An 18,006-nucleotide genomic window follows, 5' to 3' on the forward strand; every position below is an offset into this window, starting at 1 on the left:
GGGATGATAGGAACACTTGGAGAGACAGAGGACCTAGATTTCTAGCACTTTAGGTTCAATTCTGAAGTGTTTTTCCACAGAAAATTATTATATGTTGGTCATTCATTTCTACGAGGGTGGTACACTTCACATGCATCATGTGTTTAATTGACTTGTTAAAAAGAGCATTCATAATATACATGGTGGGATTAAAGCACATTACCTCCAGAATACAAAGTTAATCTTAGCTGTAAGAAACGAATCAGCCAAAATCATTGTACATTGGATGAGATCAGTGAAATGCAAATACAACTCAGTGTTAATATGTAAATCTTGAGTAGACAAGGAGGGACACTGGATTAAAGAAGAATGACTTTATTAATATATATAAGTTGTAAACTATTGGAATGTATTATATCCTGCCTAAAAGAAAGAAGAGAAAAAAACGAAAGACTAAAGGAAGAAATACACATAAAGCAAAAGGGAAAAAAATGGATAAAAAGAAAGGAAGAAAGAATGAAGTGACAATGAAAGGGAATTGGTCAACTTGGAGGAAAGAAAAGGGCATTAAAAAATAGTAAGATCCCTTGTCATTGTGTCACCAGCAGTGACTAGGTGCTAGAAAGTTCTAGCTCTCCTTTGTAAATATCTTGTCCTTATGATCCATACAGTAAGTTAATTCCAACAGTAGCTATACATCAGCTTACATCAGTGGTAACCCCCATTTTTAAGATCAGCCAGAGACTTCCTACCTTGGTTCTGATTTCACTTGCTTATGAACCTTAATTGACCCTGATTTCTCCTGCCGAATTAAATTGTGAATACTAGGATCTTTGCATGTGATAAGTATACTTCTCATTGTAAATGGTTACATCTATTGTTAATGAGTTTGGTGGTTGAGAATCATCTAGTAGTGACCAGCACCCTGTCTACTGAGTCAACGTGCTAGGGCCAAACTCCAGACTAAGGTGATTTGACCAATGTCCTACTCCCAGGTTTCCAGTCCGCCCTCTAGCCTCATCACATTTAGATTATGACTAAGGATTTTGCATCACAGCTTTTTATCATTATTGTATTGATAGTAATTAACATGATCAGGATGAAAGGTTAGCATTAACTAAAATCCCACTGTGTGTAGGTATACTGTAATATCCTTTGTCTATGTTCTTATTTGTACTTCTTAGCAACCTTGTTAAGTGGTGTTGTGATCTTCAAAGAACGATCTTCTAAATTGGACAGTTGTTTTCATCAGTCAAGTTTCAGGATTTACATGGAACCATAGGTGGCGAAAGAGATGCCTGCCTTTTTAACCTGACCAGCAAAATCAACTCTGTCAATATTTTGATAGAGTTCACTCTAGATTTCTCTCACATCTAAGAGGCCAGAATTATTTTCCATTTCATAGAAGAGAAAAATAAGGCCCAGAATGTTAAAGTGCTAAACTCAACTTGTTCATATTTTTAAAAAATCTAGTTAGTGACAGAGCTGGGATTTTTGCCCAGGTCTGCCTAATATTAGTTTATGCTTATTTCCTCTGAGACATGTTTACTGCCTAAAGTTTGGTGAGAAAGGTATTAGTTTTGCATATAACTAATTAACTAACTAGACAAGCATGCATTCTTAATCCATTAAGCATAGAGAAGTCAGCCTGTGGGAAACTTGGGAGATCTGCATTTGGTTGTGAATTCTGAAAATACCACCCGTACCTTAAATATTTGCACATGTAGAAAGTGAGTCATAACTGTGGGAAGATTCTCCCCGACTTACAGTTTGGATTCTATCAGTTTAGCAATGAAAACTCTTCTGGCTTCCTCCTACCCTCATCCATCCACGCCCTGGCATAACCTGCTTTTCTTCTATGGACAAAGGAATGAAGTGTCTGAGAGTGCTGAGAGGAACCTTGGATGCACACAGAGAAGAAAGAGTTGGGAAGAATAGAGGACAGAAAAGAGAAACAAAGCAATATGGCCTACACAAAATTATGGACCAACTATGACAGATTCCTATAAATAATTAAAGAATAGTGTTCAAGAGTAGGAAAAGTAGAATCCCTATAAATGAGTCTTTCTGTGCCAAATAAACCACTGACGCAAAATCAATCTAGAATGGCAAGTCTCTGCCAGATCAGGGGTTTGACATTTCTTGTAAACCACAAAAATGTCTCACTATCATGATAAGAGCAGAAACAATGGTCCCTATGCCAGCAGCCACATTTTTTCCTACTCCAGCTGAATCAACAGGTCAGTGAGGGCAGAGACCTAGGAATGTCCTCATAGCCAGTAGTCACTGAACTCCTCACTTAACCCTGCTTTTGTTGTGCTCTCTGAAGGTACCTAAGTGAGGCTATGGCCATAGCACCCTGAATGAGCCTGATCTTTTCTGAAGGTACTTAGATGAGCAAAATCCTGTTGGGTGAGAGAACAGTGCCTTGCAAAAAGGTGAATTGACCTACATATTGGAGGTTGAAGCGAAATTTAAATTTAAATTTCCTGTAACACAGAAATAATTGCAAATGTCTTTTTCTCTAAGTCTTATAATATAAACCTAAAGAATTATGTATTTGCCTTGACTGAGTCCTTGAGAGATATCTAAGCAAAGTCAGGCAACATTAAACTTGCAGTTAAAATATTATAAGTCCTGTGTTTAGCAAGGCTAAATATTTTAACTTGCTCTAAATAGCAGGGCCTAGTTTGACCAACTCAAAATCAGATGTAGATGGTAAATAAACCTTTTTTTTAGAGTATGTTCTTTTCATAATAAACCAACAAATATAATTCAATGCAGAGCCTTATAAGGTTCTCAGAGATATGAGTAGCTAAGGATAAACATCATGCACTGTATTGCCAGTCTCATGGGAAGTGGAAAACATGCATCCCCAAAAACAAAAAGCAAAGTCTTACGGGAAAGTCATTTCCTTCTGCCTTAACCTTGATTGAAGTCTACTTTCATTTTATGTGAAGTTGCTTAGATCTGGCAATGTCACGCTGAGACTACACCAGAGTTATAAATGAGCCAGTATCAAAGAGGAAAATACTATATAGGAAACTCTCACTTTGTCAATTCTTCTTACTTTATAAGTAATCCAGAGCATGACTCTGAACCTATTAAAGTTGAAGCACACTCAAGAAATAATCCAGGGCTTCCCTGGTGGCGCAGTGGTTGAGAGTCCGCCTGCCGATGCAGGGGACACGGGTTCGTGCCCCGGTCCAGCAAGATCCCACGTGCTGCGGTGCGGCTGGGCCCGTGAGCCATGGCCGCTGAGCCTGCACGTCTGGGGAGCCTATGCTCCGCAACGGGAGAGGCCACAGCAGTGAGAGGCCCGTGTACCGAAAAAAAAAGAAAAGAAATATTCCATTCTTCTGAAGAAATTTCTGATGAACACCATAGCAAATCTTACAGCTATGAATTAAATCTAGTTATTAGCAGTGGCACTAGAGTGAAAGCGACTTATTAAAATGTGTGTTTTTTCTGAGTTTTTTTTTTTTTTTTTAATGTGATAGAATCAGACCAAGAGCATAGGAGTCTTTTCTGAAATTGTATAGTCCGTACCCTCTCACTTTCAAAAATGAATTTAAAATTGCTGGTCTTTCCTTAGTACCAGATTTCCAGCACTGCCCCAAGTTGTATTTGTCCTATGAGGTAGTATGCAAATCATATTCAAAACATAATTATTTCAAACTGCTACCTTTCCTTAAAATATGGTACATTCTATTTCATTTTGAATTGTAGTTCCATCCAAACTTTTAGCACAAGCAAGGTATATGTTCACTCAATAAGCACTTATTGAGTATCTACTATGTGTTTGTTGATACACTAGGTGTTGGGAATACACATAAACTCACAGTTTGAGGGAACAGAGAGTGGTATAAGCAGAAAGAATTGATGAGGTATGTTCTGTACTGTATAAGCTATATATCTAAGTGAGCTTAACTTTTGGAAAGAGTGTCACCTAAGCTTCAAGAGCCCTTATCACTTCTTATAGCCACAGAAAGAAAATCTAAGGAAGAGTTTGCACTATACTAAAGAAATCTAAAAACCAAAAAGTTTCTTCTTTTCATTTTGTGGCAACAGAATATCCGACTGATACATGAAAGTTGTCTCAGGAAGTCTATCTCACCATCACAGAAAAAATGGTATGCTCCATCTTCTTTTATTGACTAGTTTAATTCATTTTTATGTCTCTTTCCCATCATTATTTACTCTTTCTATTTTTATAAACATTGATCCAGAGAACTAGTTGAGGTGATCCAAGGCAGCAGTGTGTCTCAGATCTCCTTTCTCTTGGGAGCGTTAACTGGGAGGGATACAGAGTAAGGAACAAGAGGTCTGTTAGCAAAGTCAAGATGTTAAGCCCTTGCAATCAAAGGAGTCCCAGATGTCAAAATAAGATCACCCTTGCTCTCTTATCATATATGTTTGTCCATCCATCCTTCTACCCTTCCTTGCAATAAGGCTCTGTTGTAGCTACTTCTAATTTTTAAATTGAAGTAAGAAGGGTCAGCGTTTGAGAGCGATGAGAGACGTGAAGGTGTTGGAGGATTAAAGAGAGATGTGACTGCTATATATAAAATATATAACCAATAAGGACCTAGAACTGTACTGAATATTTTGTAATAATCTATAAGGGAAAAGAAGCTAAAAAGAACAGATCCATATATATATATATATATATATATATATATATATATATATATATATATATATATATATATATTTCTCACTTTGCTGTACACCTGAAACTAAACTAACATGACATTGTAAATCAACTATACTTCAATAAAAAAAGTAAAACCTATAAGGCCCTTTAAAAAAATAGAGATGTAGAATAGCTATAGCAGGTAATTCTCAGAGCCCACTGACATGTGTAGTTATAAATTTAGAGTATTTATATCGATAATTCAGTCCCTGTAAACTGGCCCTAGTACTCTTTGCAAATATCTAGATTTTTTTTTCTCCAACTTTGTGATTCTTCAGTTCCTATCACGCATCACGAGAAAGGTGGGAACGTCGGGAAGCTAGCTTTCTCACGTGCTCATATAGCTGTGTAATATATCCTGAAGGAGTTTGTAGGCCTGAGCAAACCACTTTTACTTTTGGGATATGCTTCATCTTGTAAATACAAGTAAGAGTTCCTGCTATGTCATCTCACCGGCATTCATGGAGTTTATAATCCTTTATTATGCACTTATTGTATTCCAGGTACTCTGTTAGGACACAATGATAATTCTTAATAGGCATTCAAAGAAATACGATAATAAAATGTGGCCTAGGCTGCACATGCACAGTGCTAAGGAATCACATTGCTATGATTGGAAGACTTCCAAGTTGACATCATTTTTAAGTCTGGAAACTTGAGTAGGTGATATTTGAGTTGAGCCTTAAAGGAGGAATAGTATTCCTTCAGCGAAGAAGGGATCAATATAAGCAAAGGCACAGAAAGCAAATGTCATATTGAGGTGACAGCAAGTAATTCAGTATAATTGGATATCTGAGGAATAGTATTCCTTCAGCGAAGAAGGGATCAATATAAGCAAAGGCACAGAAAGCAAATATCATATTGAGGTGGCAGCAAATAATTCAGTATAATTGAATATCTGGGTGATGGGGGCAAAATCAAGGAATAAAAGATAAGGCTACAAGCGTATGTTGAAAATTGAATGCTTTACTTGACATTGTGATGGCTATGTCATATATAGTATAAGAAGTATATATACATATATTGCTTATATATACATATTTATATAATATATAAATCTGAGTCAGTAAATTTTAAATATTAAAAAAATTAAACTCACAGATTATTTGGGAAATATTCAAACTTTCTAAAAACATGGATTCCATTATAAATTTTGCATTTTGAGAAGATATATTGACATTGCAAAAGATATATTAAAGGAGAAAAATAAGTCACAGAGGTAGTAATAAGAAAGTTATCCTAATAGAATTGCTGTGAGGATATAGAGAGATACTAGATGTGTTTTGTTTCAACATAAGTCATCATCATTATTAGAGGTTAGGATTCTTGATTTTATGCAACTGTCAGTGCTTTTAAAAATAAGTAATGTTTTCAAAGATTAAGGGGAAACATACATTTCATTATTACTCTGTAGATGCTCCCCTATTCAAACCTATTCTTCATAAATTATTTCTTAGGCTATCCAAAGTGTTTCTGAGAATAATGGCAACTTTTGACAATTGATGAAGAGATAAAAAAATTAAAGAGAATGTTAAAATATGTGCATATGCAAAGGCTAATGGGTACAGATATAAATTATAATAGCTGTGTTAGGGTAGAAGTACTAAAAATTAAAATCTCACCTCTGCTTTCCAGGTGTTACTCACTGAGCCTCAGTTTTATCTGTCAAAGAAGGCTACCAATAGCACCTCCCTCATAGTGTTGTGTGAGAAATAACTTAGTTAATACTTCGAAAACACTTAGAAGAGTGTCTGTGAAAGTGCTCCATAAATATTTGACAACCTATTTTGCAAGGTTTTGATAATAGTCTTATAAATGTATATGAATATATGAAAATAAATATCCTCAACTCCCCATTTTATGGATATCATAAACTTTATTTCACTATCTTTGCCTAAAAAAACTCTATCAAGTTTATCTTTTAGGGGGTGAATAGGGAAACTAGATAAAGTGGTACCTGGATGAGGGGAATACTTCTCACTTTGATTTTTATATGTGTATGTATACATATATATTTGATTTTTGAACAATGTTACTGAATTACCTACTCAACGAAGTAAAAAATAATAATAGTAGTAGTGCTTAGCATTTATTGATTTTCTAATATTGCATCATACACAGAATTAGGTACTTTACGTATATTTTATATTTAATTATTGTAAGATATATATATATATATATATATATATATATATCAGATTGGTTTCCATTTTGGTTTCCATTCTGACATGTGGAGAGAGGTCTTGGGCTTCAAGGGGCTTATGGACAAGATTCAGAGATGGTTGACTTGGCATAACCTATGGAGAATGATGCAGCAATATAGAGTACCTCAGTGAATACCACTATGGACAGCTGTTATTGAGCACTTGATCCTACTGCATTCCCATTGCACTGATACTCTGTAAACCCCAGAACTTGAGTACATCTGAGGAAAAAGAGGGGAGAAACCCAAAACTCACTAAGTTTCTGCCATACAGATAGAATGAAGCACAAAATAGAAGCTGTTCAATTATAGAAAATATTAGTAATGAAGTGAGAATACCTGTACTATGAAAAATAAGGAACATCTTAAAAATTTAAATAAAAAATACATTATAAAATTCAGTGTGGATGTCCTTACAATGTAAAAATGGAGTGAAATTTTTAAAAAGAAACATACTTCTTGTGAATTTGAGTTGTAGGACTCATCTGCTATACGTGTTCAACAATCTTTATGTAATAATTTAACAATCTAATACCACTCTTTAACACCAACTGAATCAAGATATTATAGGTTTATACACATTGAGGAATCTTTCTAAATATAAATGTCCAATCATCTCATGCTTCATTTAATAGGAAGAAATTTAAAATCCAAACAGGAAGTATACTTTCCCGAGGTTACATAGAGGATTTATGGAAAATTTGAGCATGCAGTATTTTTCAATTATTTTAGGGGAGCTAAACTTCCCCCTGTGTATAAACAGCTCCTTTATCAACCCTCAGACACTTGAAATTTCAGTTTTTTATAAGAACACATGGATGGGTAAAAAGTCTAAAATACACTCAAATTTAATCCATTGTTCTCAATAGAATTATTAATATTCTAACTGAAAGGGAAATCAGAGAAAAAAGAAAAACATTTAATTAAGCATTCATTCCATTTACTGTCAATAGTAAATATGAGTATCAGTGGTTTCAGCCACAATACAATTATCAATAGTTTTAATCAGACATTTTTTGAGATTAAAGATGAAGAAAAGAAGGCCCTAAAATATTTATGAATGGTGGGAATAAGAATAAGTATTCTAGAGTTTCAGAAATAATGTTTCCTGGAGTAATTAGAGAAGGCTTCATAGAGACAATGGGATTTTACCCAGGCAGGTCTGAATGGGCCTAGAGAGTTGGTACAGGCGAGAAAATTCCAGGTGAGAAAATAATTGGAGGAGAAAACAGAGAATGATGTGGAAGCAGAGTGAACATTTATCATTCACCAGGAAGCTACCCCATGAACATTTACGGAGTGTTGTGTCCATTTTATTCTTCTAGATTTCAAGCAACAGAGACATACCCAATCTCCTGTTATGGGCTTTGCTTTATTATAAGCAAGTTGTTCTGTGCTAGAATTCACCTGGTGTTACTGTTCTCTCTCTAGACATTTCTGTTATCTTTGTGTTTGCTTTTCTGTATTTCTGTCCACCCATTCCCATCTTGGAAGGTGGAGATGGGGGTCAGCAAAGAGAGGAATAAAATGTTGGAGAACTCATTTGCCTTTGACCTTGAGAGATTTACAGTCTCCTAAGAAGGAAGGACGAAGAGAACCCACTATGATCCATTCTATAATGGAAGACAGCAGAGGGTGCTATGGGATCAACAAGAAGAGCCCATTGTTCAGTCTGAGGAGTTCAGGGAGGGTTCATGGGTGCTATGAGCTGAGTCTTAAGTATGGGTCAGCATGGGTCAGCAAGGTCAAGATTTATAAGACTGCAGGCAGTGGAAACATAAGGGGCAACAGCATGCATGATTCATCATGATGTGCATTGAAGACTTACAGTAATCTGGTATTTCTAGGTTATAAAGTGAAAGGTGGAGAAGATGAGTAACAATCAGATGATAGTTGAGCTTGTGTGCCCTGCAGTGGATTTGTACTTGTCTCACAAGTAATGTGTTGCCTTTGGAAGCTTGTAAGCAACAGAACGTAGAATTGCTTTTCGAAAGATAATACTTTCGGCTGAGTGTGAAAGATGAGTATGAGAAAGGACAAGATGAAGAACTGAGTAATGTAAGCATACGATGTAATATTCCTTCATTCTCTAGCATGCAAACTGTTTTCCCTTATATAGCCTATGTCCTGGAATCATCTTCCGGTGCTATACAGCGTTAGGCAAGATGGTGAAAAATATATTGTTAGAGAAGACAGCAAGATATTTACAGATATGAGGCAGAGAAAAATCTCTTCTCTCCTGACTCCTGGGTGATGTACTACAGTCTGAACCAGATAGCTTTCAGTCATGGGCTTAGGGGATCAGATCCTTTTTTCATCACAATATTTCCATTCCTAAAGAAAGCTACAGTCATCACCCCTACATTATGTAAAGAATGAGCTTCCCATGGGACTAGTGCAAAATGCACAATTTGGTTTCATTTGTGTGCAGTAGAATTTATCATCACAGAATACGAAACTCAACAATAATATATACATCTCAATGCCACAGTCTTGTCATATTCTACAATTGAAGATATACAAATATCAAACAATTATCCGAGGAAAATTTTATCAACCTCCCATTTAGACTTGCTCAGTTGAGTGGTAGCTTTTATTAGAGGGATGAAAGTAGCTATAATTGGCAAGTCTTTGAAGGTTTTCGAAACCTCAGATTTTTCTCAGCACCATTTCTCACCTTATTTGGTACAAATTTGTGGTGATTAAACTTGTTTGGTTTGCAAATTAGGAGGATATAAGTGTAGGTCATTCATTAAAATAACTCCAAAATGAGCTGTCAACAAAGGAAAACAGACTATTAAATTTTATTCCTCATCGCAAAAATATAACTCAGTACAGTTATATTTTGATAAATTCTGATCTTATAGATGTTATGATAATGCAGCCAAAATAAACTTGTTAATGAGAAAAAAAGAGTGGTAATGGAATTTTTTTACTTGAATTATTCAGGTGGTTTTTTTTCTTAGGATGAATTTACTGGATAACTCTGGAACATTCCATTCAACTTTGCATTTCACTGGCTACGTAATATAGTGCAGTGAATGCCACAGTCTTTCAAATATCACTAGATAAAAAGGATCATCTAATTCCTATTACAGACAGACATATGGAGGGCAGTCAAGAATGCTGATAGAAGATGCAGATTTTGATCCCTCTAAACAGGATGCTAGTGCACATTCCTCATGATTGCATGTTAGAATGTTCTTTTTCTTTTTGTATGTTTTCCAAGGAGAAAGCTGAGATTATTCTGACTATGAGAGGAAGTCTACTTTGCCAACAATTCCTATTCCACAGGGAAAGGGTGGGCTGACATTGTGTAAAACTCCACAAGCTCCCACTCCAGCTCTGGTCTCATTTCCACAATGAACTCCAAATAGCCCCTTCCTGACTACAGATGGTGATAGCACATGAGGCTTTGCAAAACTCCAGTTTCAAGGACCAGAGTGGGGATTTGGAGAAATGGAGCCTTTCAACTCATCATAGGCAATGCTACACTCCCGTTCACAGAACTAATTAAAGTTGATTTATTATTTTTAGGTCAAAGTATCACCAGACTCAGTCTACACTGAGAGAAAGAGGCCAAATCAATAGTATTTGCCTAGTTATTGTTTTGAGGAGTCTTTTTTTTTTTTTTTTAACCAAAAGTTTGGAAAGACCACAGAGGATTCACAATCTAATTATCTGCACCTTTAGCAGAATTCTCCATCTTCCCTTCTCAGCTTCACTGCACAAAGGAATACCTTCCTCTGAAGTCTGTATTTCGCCCGTGAATGTTAAACATCAAACGTTGTAGGTGAATTAGGTCATCGCTTTTAGAATGTTTGTTTTTAACCCTTTGGTCCCATTTTTTACATTTTCATATTTAAAATAATTTCCTTTTTCAGTTATATTTGTTTATATACAGTGTGTGGTTATATAATTCTTGCCAACACAGGAAATATAATAGATGATCAACAAGTCATTAATTGCTTAATTAGACAAACATTTGAAGCAATTATCACCCTAACAAAAACTAAATCTCCTACTTTCTTTGAATCTTACAAATAATATGCTTAACTTTCTTAGTGTGTATGTGATTTATAACTGTTTCTGAAATACTAAATATGTTTCTGTGCTTATAAAATTTTACAAAAGGGAATGCTTCTTTTCTTGAAATCTCAAATGCTTATAGTGAATCCAGGAGAATAATATTTAAAGCAAACATATTGCTAAAAGAGAGACTTTAGTCTTATTATTTATTTAACATTCTCATTTTTTAGTAGGAGCTTTGTCTTAATCTTTTATACTTGCTTGCAGTGTTTAGATAAGCATACATGGCTTCCCCAGAGTAGATTGATTTGGGGTTGGGTCATAGAATGGGTGGGGTGTAAAATATTCATAGGGAAGGAAATAAGTGATAGTAACATTATGATAAGGAGGAAAAGTGCCAAAGTTCATTTTTAATATTCACAGATGTGTGGCCATCTGCATGAAAATGATCCGCAAAGTTTTATTAGAGGACTGTATTATGTATTTTTTTTCCTTATATTTTCACATACAGGGAGGAAAAAAAAGGTTGCAAAAATCCCTTGGATTGATCTGTTTCTTCTTGGCTGTGGAAAATTACATGAAATATTATCAACAAGCAGCCAAATCCCACAAAGCTATTACCTTTCAGGATGTGTCTCAGGATAGTACTACTCCTGGCAGAAATTCTCTATGTCTAGTTACCATTTGCAGATTCGGTGCAACTTTTATCACGTTGTTTTGATAAAAACGAGATGATCATAGTGAATGTGTGTAAGAGAAAAGGGCAGCTTCAGAAACCTCAACTATAATCCTTCTAGACACAGTCTCCAGCTGGGCTTGACAAGGAGTCATGTGCTGTATCAGGAGGGAAGATAGCAGTTGCACTTAAGATGGTTTTGTTTGAGTCAAATGATCAGGGCTCTCCTGTTTTATCTTAAACTTGTGGAGACAGGTTATGTTTCTGATGAGGGCAGCCAAATAATGCAGTGGTAACCCAAGCCTGTTTATCCTCCGGCTATGGGGTATGTTACATTATACTTTACCTTTCAACCCGGGGGGATGATCTAAGTTATAAGGTGCTATGTGCTTTCCCTGAACTGAGGTCCATCTTGCAGATAAGTACTGGAAACCTCCCCCTTTGAAATGGGTCTTCCATCCAGTGTTTGGAGGAGGTGTGTTTGTGGTGAGATTCAGTGAGTTACCATAGACACTCATATTTTCCTTCTTTTTTCTTTTTTTCAATTGCTTTAATGCGTGGTATCACCACTTTTGAGCTTGTTATTTTTCTCTTCAAACTTGTTATTCCTTTTGTACCCTGTGTTTTACTTAGGGCACCAATTTCCATTAGCTTTTCAAGCTACAAAACTAGGAGTCATTGATTCTTCCCACTCACTAACAGTTTCAACTCCTAGTTTCATTTTCCGTCTCTGACTCTTTTCCCATCATTTGTTTCCATTGGTTTGTTCTATATAAAATTCATTAGAAGAGAATTAAGTCCTGTTTGAAAGAAAGGAGAGTTTCTGTAACTATGCTAGTTCTCATACAAACAGAAGAGAAAAGTAAAGCAAAAGGGAAAGGAACCTCAGACCCTCCCAAACATTTGTCTAATAAAGTATAACATTACTAAAGGTACATCTTTTTCAAAGTTATTAAATATATTTTAAAACAATGAATTATAATTCAGTACATTTTAAAAATTCTTTTGATGTATAATGCATACTTTTCTCCTTCCTAAAAATAATCAGTGTATATTTTCCTGAGAGTGCATATTTTATAGGAAATTTCAAGAGAGAGATCAGGAATAATTTTTTTTTAGAAAATACAAAAACCAGGGAAGGGGTTTAATTTTACCTTTAATTCTAAAAAAGAGTAGATATAATTAAAAAGTAAATTATATTGGGTTTCCTGGTAGCAAAAGGATGATAGAAGCATATTTTTGAAAAAATATCTACCTAGATATATTCATGTAACTTATTGTAAGTAAACAGACAAGCCTCAGAGATTTAAGAAAGACTCTCCTTTTAATTTCTTTCCAATTGCGGAATCTGAAACCCTTCATTTATCTGAGACAGTCTCTCCTGTTGTACTGTCCCTTCCCTGAATTACATAGTTAACTGACCCTCAAATTAAACTTGATTTTTTTCTAAAATTCATCAATGATGATGACGCTGGCTTTATTTGTTTATCAAATTTTTCCAGAGCTTAAGAAGCATTTCAAGCTATGAATACTTTTAGAAATTGTATTAATTCCCTTAGGAAACTAAAGTGTCATTAACCAAATTAACATATTTGTATACCAAATAGTGAGATAATGGCATAAAAGTGGTAGATATGATTATCAAGAGCTTAGCATAAATATCTATAAAATTATTTTGAGCTATGTAGATAGTCAGTTATAGAATTTATATCTTTTTGAATTCAGCACTTTAAAAAAATCCTAAAATGACTTTTGACTACAGTAGGGTAAATTCACATAAATATCTCTAATAGGAAATGTGTGATGCACAAGTTACAAAAAGGGAAATCAAAATTTTAGAAAACAAAGGTGAAAATCTTTGTCCTTCTCCACTCTTGACTTCCATATTCCCTCTGAAGCCTGACTTGTGATTTAGTTCCTGTAACTATTTTATTCCTCTAGCATTTCAAATCTTAGAAATTTCTTTTCTTCTACACTACACCCTTTGGGTGGCTTGGCACACACTTCTTTGAGGTTTATCCTATAACTGGACCTGTGATAAGCAAAGAAAAACATACCCCTTTACTCCAGTAGTTCTGTAAAGATTAGGCACTTCCTATCCAGATTAGTACTCAGAGCTGAGATTACCCTGAAAAAAATCAATTGGTCATTCTATATAGAAACACAAAATGTATATTGTTGACTAGCTTCTTTCCATGCCTCCAACATGTCTGTGAACAGATTCTTAAAATAAGGAATATCTCTTCCATCCTGGTGAATGGTACAAATAGACTGCAAAAGAGCATAACTGGGCCAAAGTTCATAATAGTTTGATGAATAAACAAGGGTCACAAAAGCTGCAAATACAGGCAGTCTTACCAGGGTTCATATTTCTGCTGACTCAAGTCTAAGAAAAACAAAGGGTTAGGTGTCAGTAACCAAACACTGTGTTCTTTCTTAGTTTTTTTTTTTTTTTAAATGTAAGTTAACCATATTGTGAAAGATACTTTTTCTTTGCCTGCATTTATTCAAAAAAGATCAAAGATAATAAAATTTATGAGAAAGAAGTAATTCTGTACCTCAGTTCTATTTGGTGCTGTTCAATTAACCCAAACTCTGTGGTAGATACAGAGATAAGTAAGGGGCTAAAAATGTAGTTGGGGAAATAGTACAATTTACTTAAATATGTGTAGAGTATAAAGTCAAAGGTGACCAATATCATTAGATAGTAAAAAGTGTTCTGAAATACCCAAAAGGAGATAGAGATTAATTCTGCTTGAGGACATCAAATACATTGACTGGAACCAGCAAATGGGTACGATTTTCACATTCATTGATCTAGATCATGGATATACTATTAACAACATCTTTTGTCATTGTTTTTAGTCCTTGCATTTCGTTGAAATTGGAGAGAAGATGGGATAAATTCTGACATGGGTCTTTCTCTGTATTTCTAACAAGTATCTTCACGTGGACCTTAAAGTCCTTCACAATCTGATTACCATATGTTCCCGGTTACTCTCCTACTTATGTCTTATACTGCATACTTTCTGAACTTTTTCCAAATGTCCTAAATAGTTTTTTTTTTTTCATGTTTTCTCACCTTTGTACCTGCTGCTTCCTCTGCCTAGGAATACTATATACCATATAGTTTTTGAGTATACATTGTTTCTTTAAAACTCAATATGCATAGGTGTAAAGCCTTCAGTGACCCCTTAAGACATTGATAGTTGCCAGTTGCTTTAATCATGCCGTACCTTTAACCACATCTATTGACTTTTTTTGCATTTATTACATATCATCTGGCTACTCATTAGACTGTGAGCCTAAATTCATCCTCACAGCATCCAGTAGTTCCTAACTATACCTGACAGGGGTCTCCAACCCCCGGGCTGCAGACCAGTACCAGGCCTCGGCCTGTTAGGAACCAGGCCTCACAGCAGGAGGTGAGCGGTTGGCAAGTGAGCAAAGCTTCATCTGCCGCCCCCCAGCACTCACATTACAGCCTGAACGCCCCCTACCCCATCTGTGGAAAAATTGTCTTCCACAAAACCAGTCCCTGGTGCCAAAAATGTTGGGGACCGCTGATATCTGATACATGAATGAATGAAGACCAACATCTTCCATTAAGTCTTTCCCAGCTATTTTTCTCAGTTAATAATGCTACCTTCTTCGAATTCCTGGTGGATTTATAGCTTTATAGATTTCTGAAATTCAGCCATTGAAGTGAATTCTAAAAATTAACTAGCCTGGGCTTCCCTGGTGGCGCAGTGGTTGAGAGTCCGCCTGCCGATGCAGGGGACACGGGTTCGTGCCCCGGTCCGGGAAGATCCCACATGCCGTGAAGCGGCTGGGCCCGTGAGCTATGGCCGCTGAGCCTGCACGTCCAGAGCCTGTGCTCCACAACAGGAGAGGCCACAACTATGGAGGCCCGCGTACCACAAAAAAAAAAAAAAAAAAAAAATGAACTAGCCTGCAACATTTGGAAAATTTTAATAGAGTTGTCCTTTACAAATGCATAAATGTTTTTAGTCAACAAGTGTTTGTTAACTGTCTTCTGTGCTCAAAACCCTGTACTAGGTAACATGAGAGATACAGAAAAAATATACTCAGAGAGCTTGATCAATATTTATGGAATGATGGTATAGTAAAACAGTAATAAGACATCAGGAATAATAGAATAGACATTGTCTCTGGAATTCAGAGTGGAGAGAAGAGCACCGTCGCCTTTTTTTTTTTAAGGTTTTAAATTATTTTTATGGTAAAAAACATATAACATGCAATCTACTCTCTTAAGATGTTCAAGAGTACAATACAGTATTATTTACTATAGGCACAGTGTTGTACAAGAGATCGCTAGAATGTTTTCATCTTGCATGACTCATCTACCTTCTGCTTAGATGAGTTTGACTACTTTACGTACCTCATATAAGTGGAATCATTCAGTATTTGTCCTTTTGTGAATGGCTTATTTCATTTAGTGTAATGTCCTCAAGGTTCATCCATCCTGTGGCACATGAAAAGATTTCTTTCTTTTGTATGACTGAATAATATTCCATTGTATGTATATATCACATTTTCTTTATCCATTCACCTGTCCTTGGACATTTAGGTTGCTTCCACTCTTGACTATTATGATTAATGCTGCAGTGAACATGGGAGGGCAAATACCTCTTTGAGGTCCTGGTTCAAGTCTTTCGGATAATTACCCACAGGTAGGATTGTTGAATCATATGTAGTTTTATTTTTAATTTCTAAGGAACCTGTTTTCCCACAGCACTGTACCATTGCACATCCTCCCCAACAGTGCACAAGAGTGCTGAAACATGTTACATGATGTTGTTTATATAAATATATATATATATATGCCATACTAATGCATATGAAGTAGTATTTTATTGTTGTGTTAATTTGCATTTCCCTGAGGATTAATGATGTTGAGCGTCTTTTCATATGCTTATTTGTCTTTTGTATGTTGTCTTTGGAGAAAGGTCTATTCAAGTGCTTTGCCCATTTTCTAATTGGGTTATTTGATTTTTTTGCTATTGAGGTGTAGGAGTTACTTCTATATTTTGAATATTAACCCCTTATAAGATATATAGTTTTCAAGTCTGCTTCTTCATTCTGTTGAACGTTTACCTGCTATGAAGAAATGTTTTAGTTTGATTTAGTCCCATTTATCTATTTTTGCTTTTGTTACCTATGATTTTGGTACCGTATTCAAGAAACCTTTGCCAAGATCAATGCCATGAAGATTTTCTCCTGTTTTCTTCTAGGAGTTTTACAGTTTCAGGTTTTATATTTAAGTCTTTAATCCATTTTGAGTTTATATTTGTGTATTGTCTATGATAGGGGTCTAATTTAACTCTTTTGCATTTCAATATCCAGTTTTCCCAGCACCATTTGCTGAAGACACTATGCTTTCCTTATTGTGTATTCTTGATGCTCTTTTGAAGACCAGTAGATATATGTGTGGGTTTGTTTCACAGCTCTCTATTCTGTTCCCTTGGACTAGTATGTCTGTTTTTAAGCCAGTGCCACACTTTTTGATTATGCACCTTTGCAATAATATGTTTTGAAGTCAGGAAATGTGAGGCCTCCAACTATGTTCTTCTTCCTCTCAAGATTATTTTTTGTTTTTGTTTTGTTTTGTTTTGTTTTGTTGTTTTTGTGGTATGTGGGCCTCTCACTGTTGTGGCCTCTCCCGTCATGGAGCACAGGCTCCGGACGCGCAGGCTCAGCGGCCATGGCTCACGGGCCCAGCTGCTCCACGGCATGTGAGATCTTCCCGGACCAGGGCACGAACCCATGTCCCCTGCATCGGCAGGTGGACTCTCAACCACTGCAACACCAGGGAAGCCCCTCAAGATTGTTTTATGTATTCAGGATCCTTGTGGTTTCATACGAGTTTTAAGACTTTTTTCTATTTCTATAAAAAATGTCATTGGGTTTTTGATAGGAATTGAATTGAGTCTGTAGATTGCTTTGCATAGTATGAACATCTTAACTATATTATGTCTTACAATCCATGAACATGGGATATATTTTCCTTTAATTGTGTCCTCTTTAATTCCTTTTAGCAATGTTTTATAGTTTTCAGTGTACAAGTCTTTCATCTCTTTGGTTAAGTTTATATAGGAAGAAACTTATTCTTTTTGATGCCTTTGTAAATGGCATTAATTTTTCAATTTGCTTTTCAGTTTTTTGTTTTTGTATGTTGATTTTGTATGCTGCAACCTTACTTAATTCATTTATTAGTTCTAACAATTTGTGTGTGTGTGTAGAATCTTTAGGTTTTTCTACTTAAGGTTGTGTCATCTGCAACCAGAGATAATTTTACTTCTTCCTTTCCAATTTGCATGCCTTTTCTTTTTTTGCCTAATTACTCTGACTAGGATTTCCAATACTATGTTGAATAGAAGTGACAAAAACAGTCATCCTCAC

This window comes from Kogia breviceps, chromosome 8 (assembly GCF_026419965.1).
Source record: "Kogia breviceps isolate mKogBre1 chromosome 8, mKogBre1 haplotype 1, whole genome shotgun sequence".
In the NCBI taxonomy this organism is placed as follows: Eukaryota; Metazoa; Chordata; class Mammalia; order Artiodactyla; family Physeteridae; genus Kogia; species Kogia breviceps.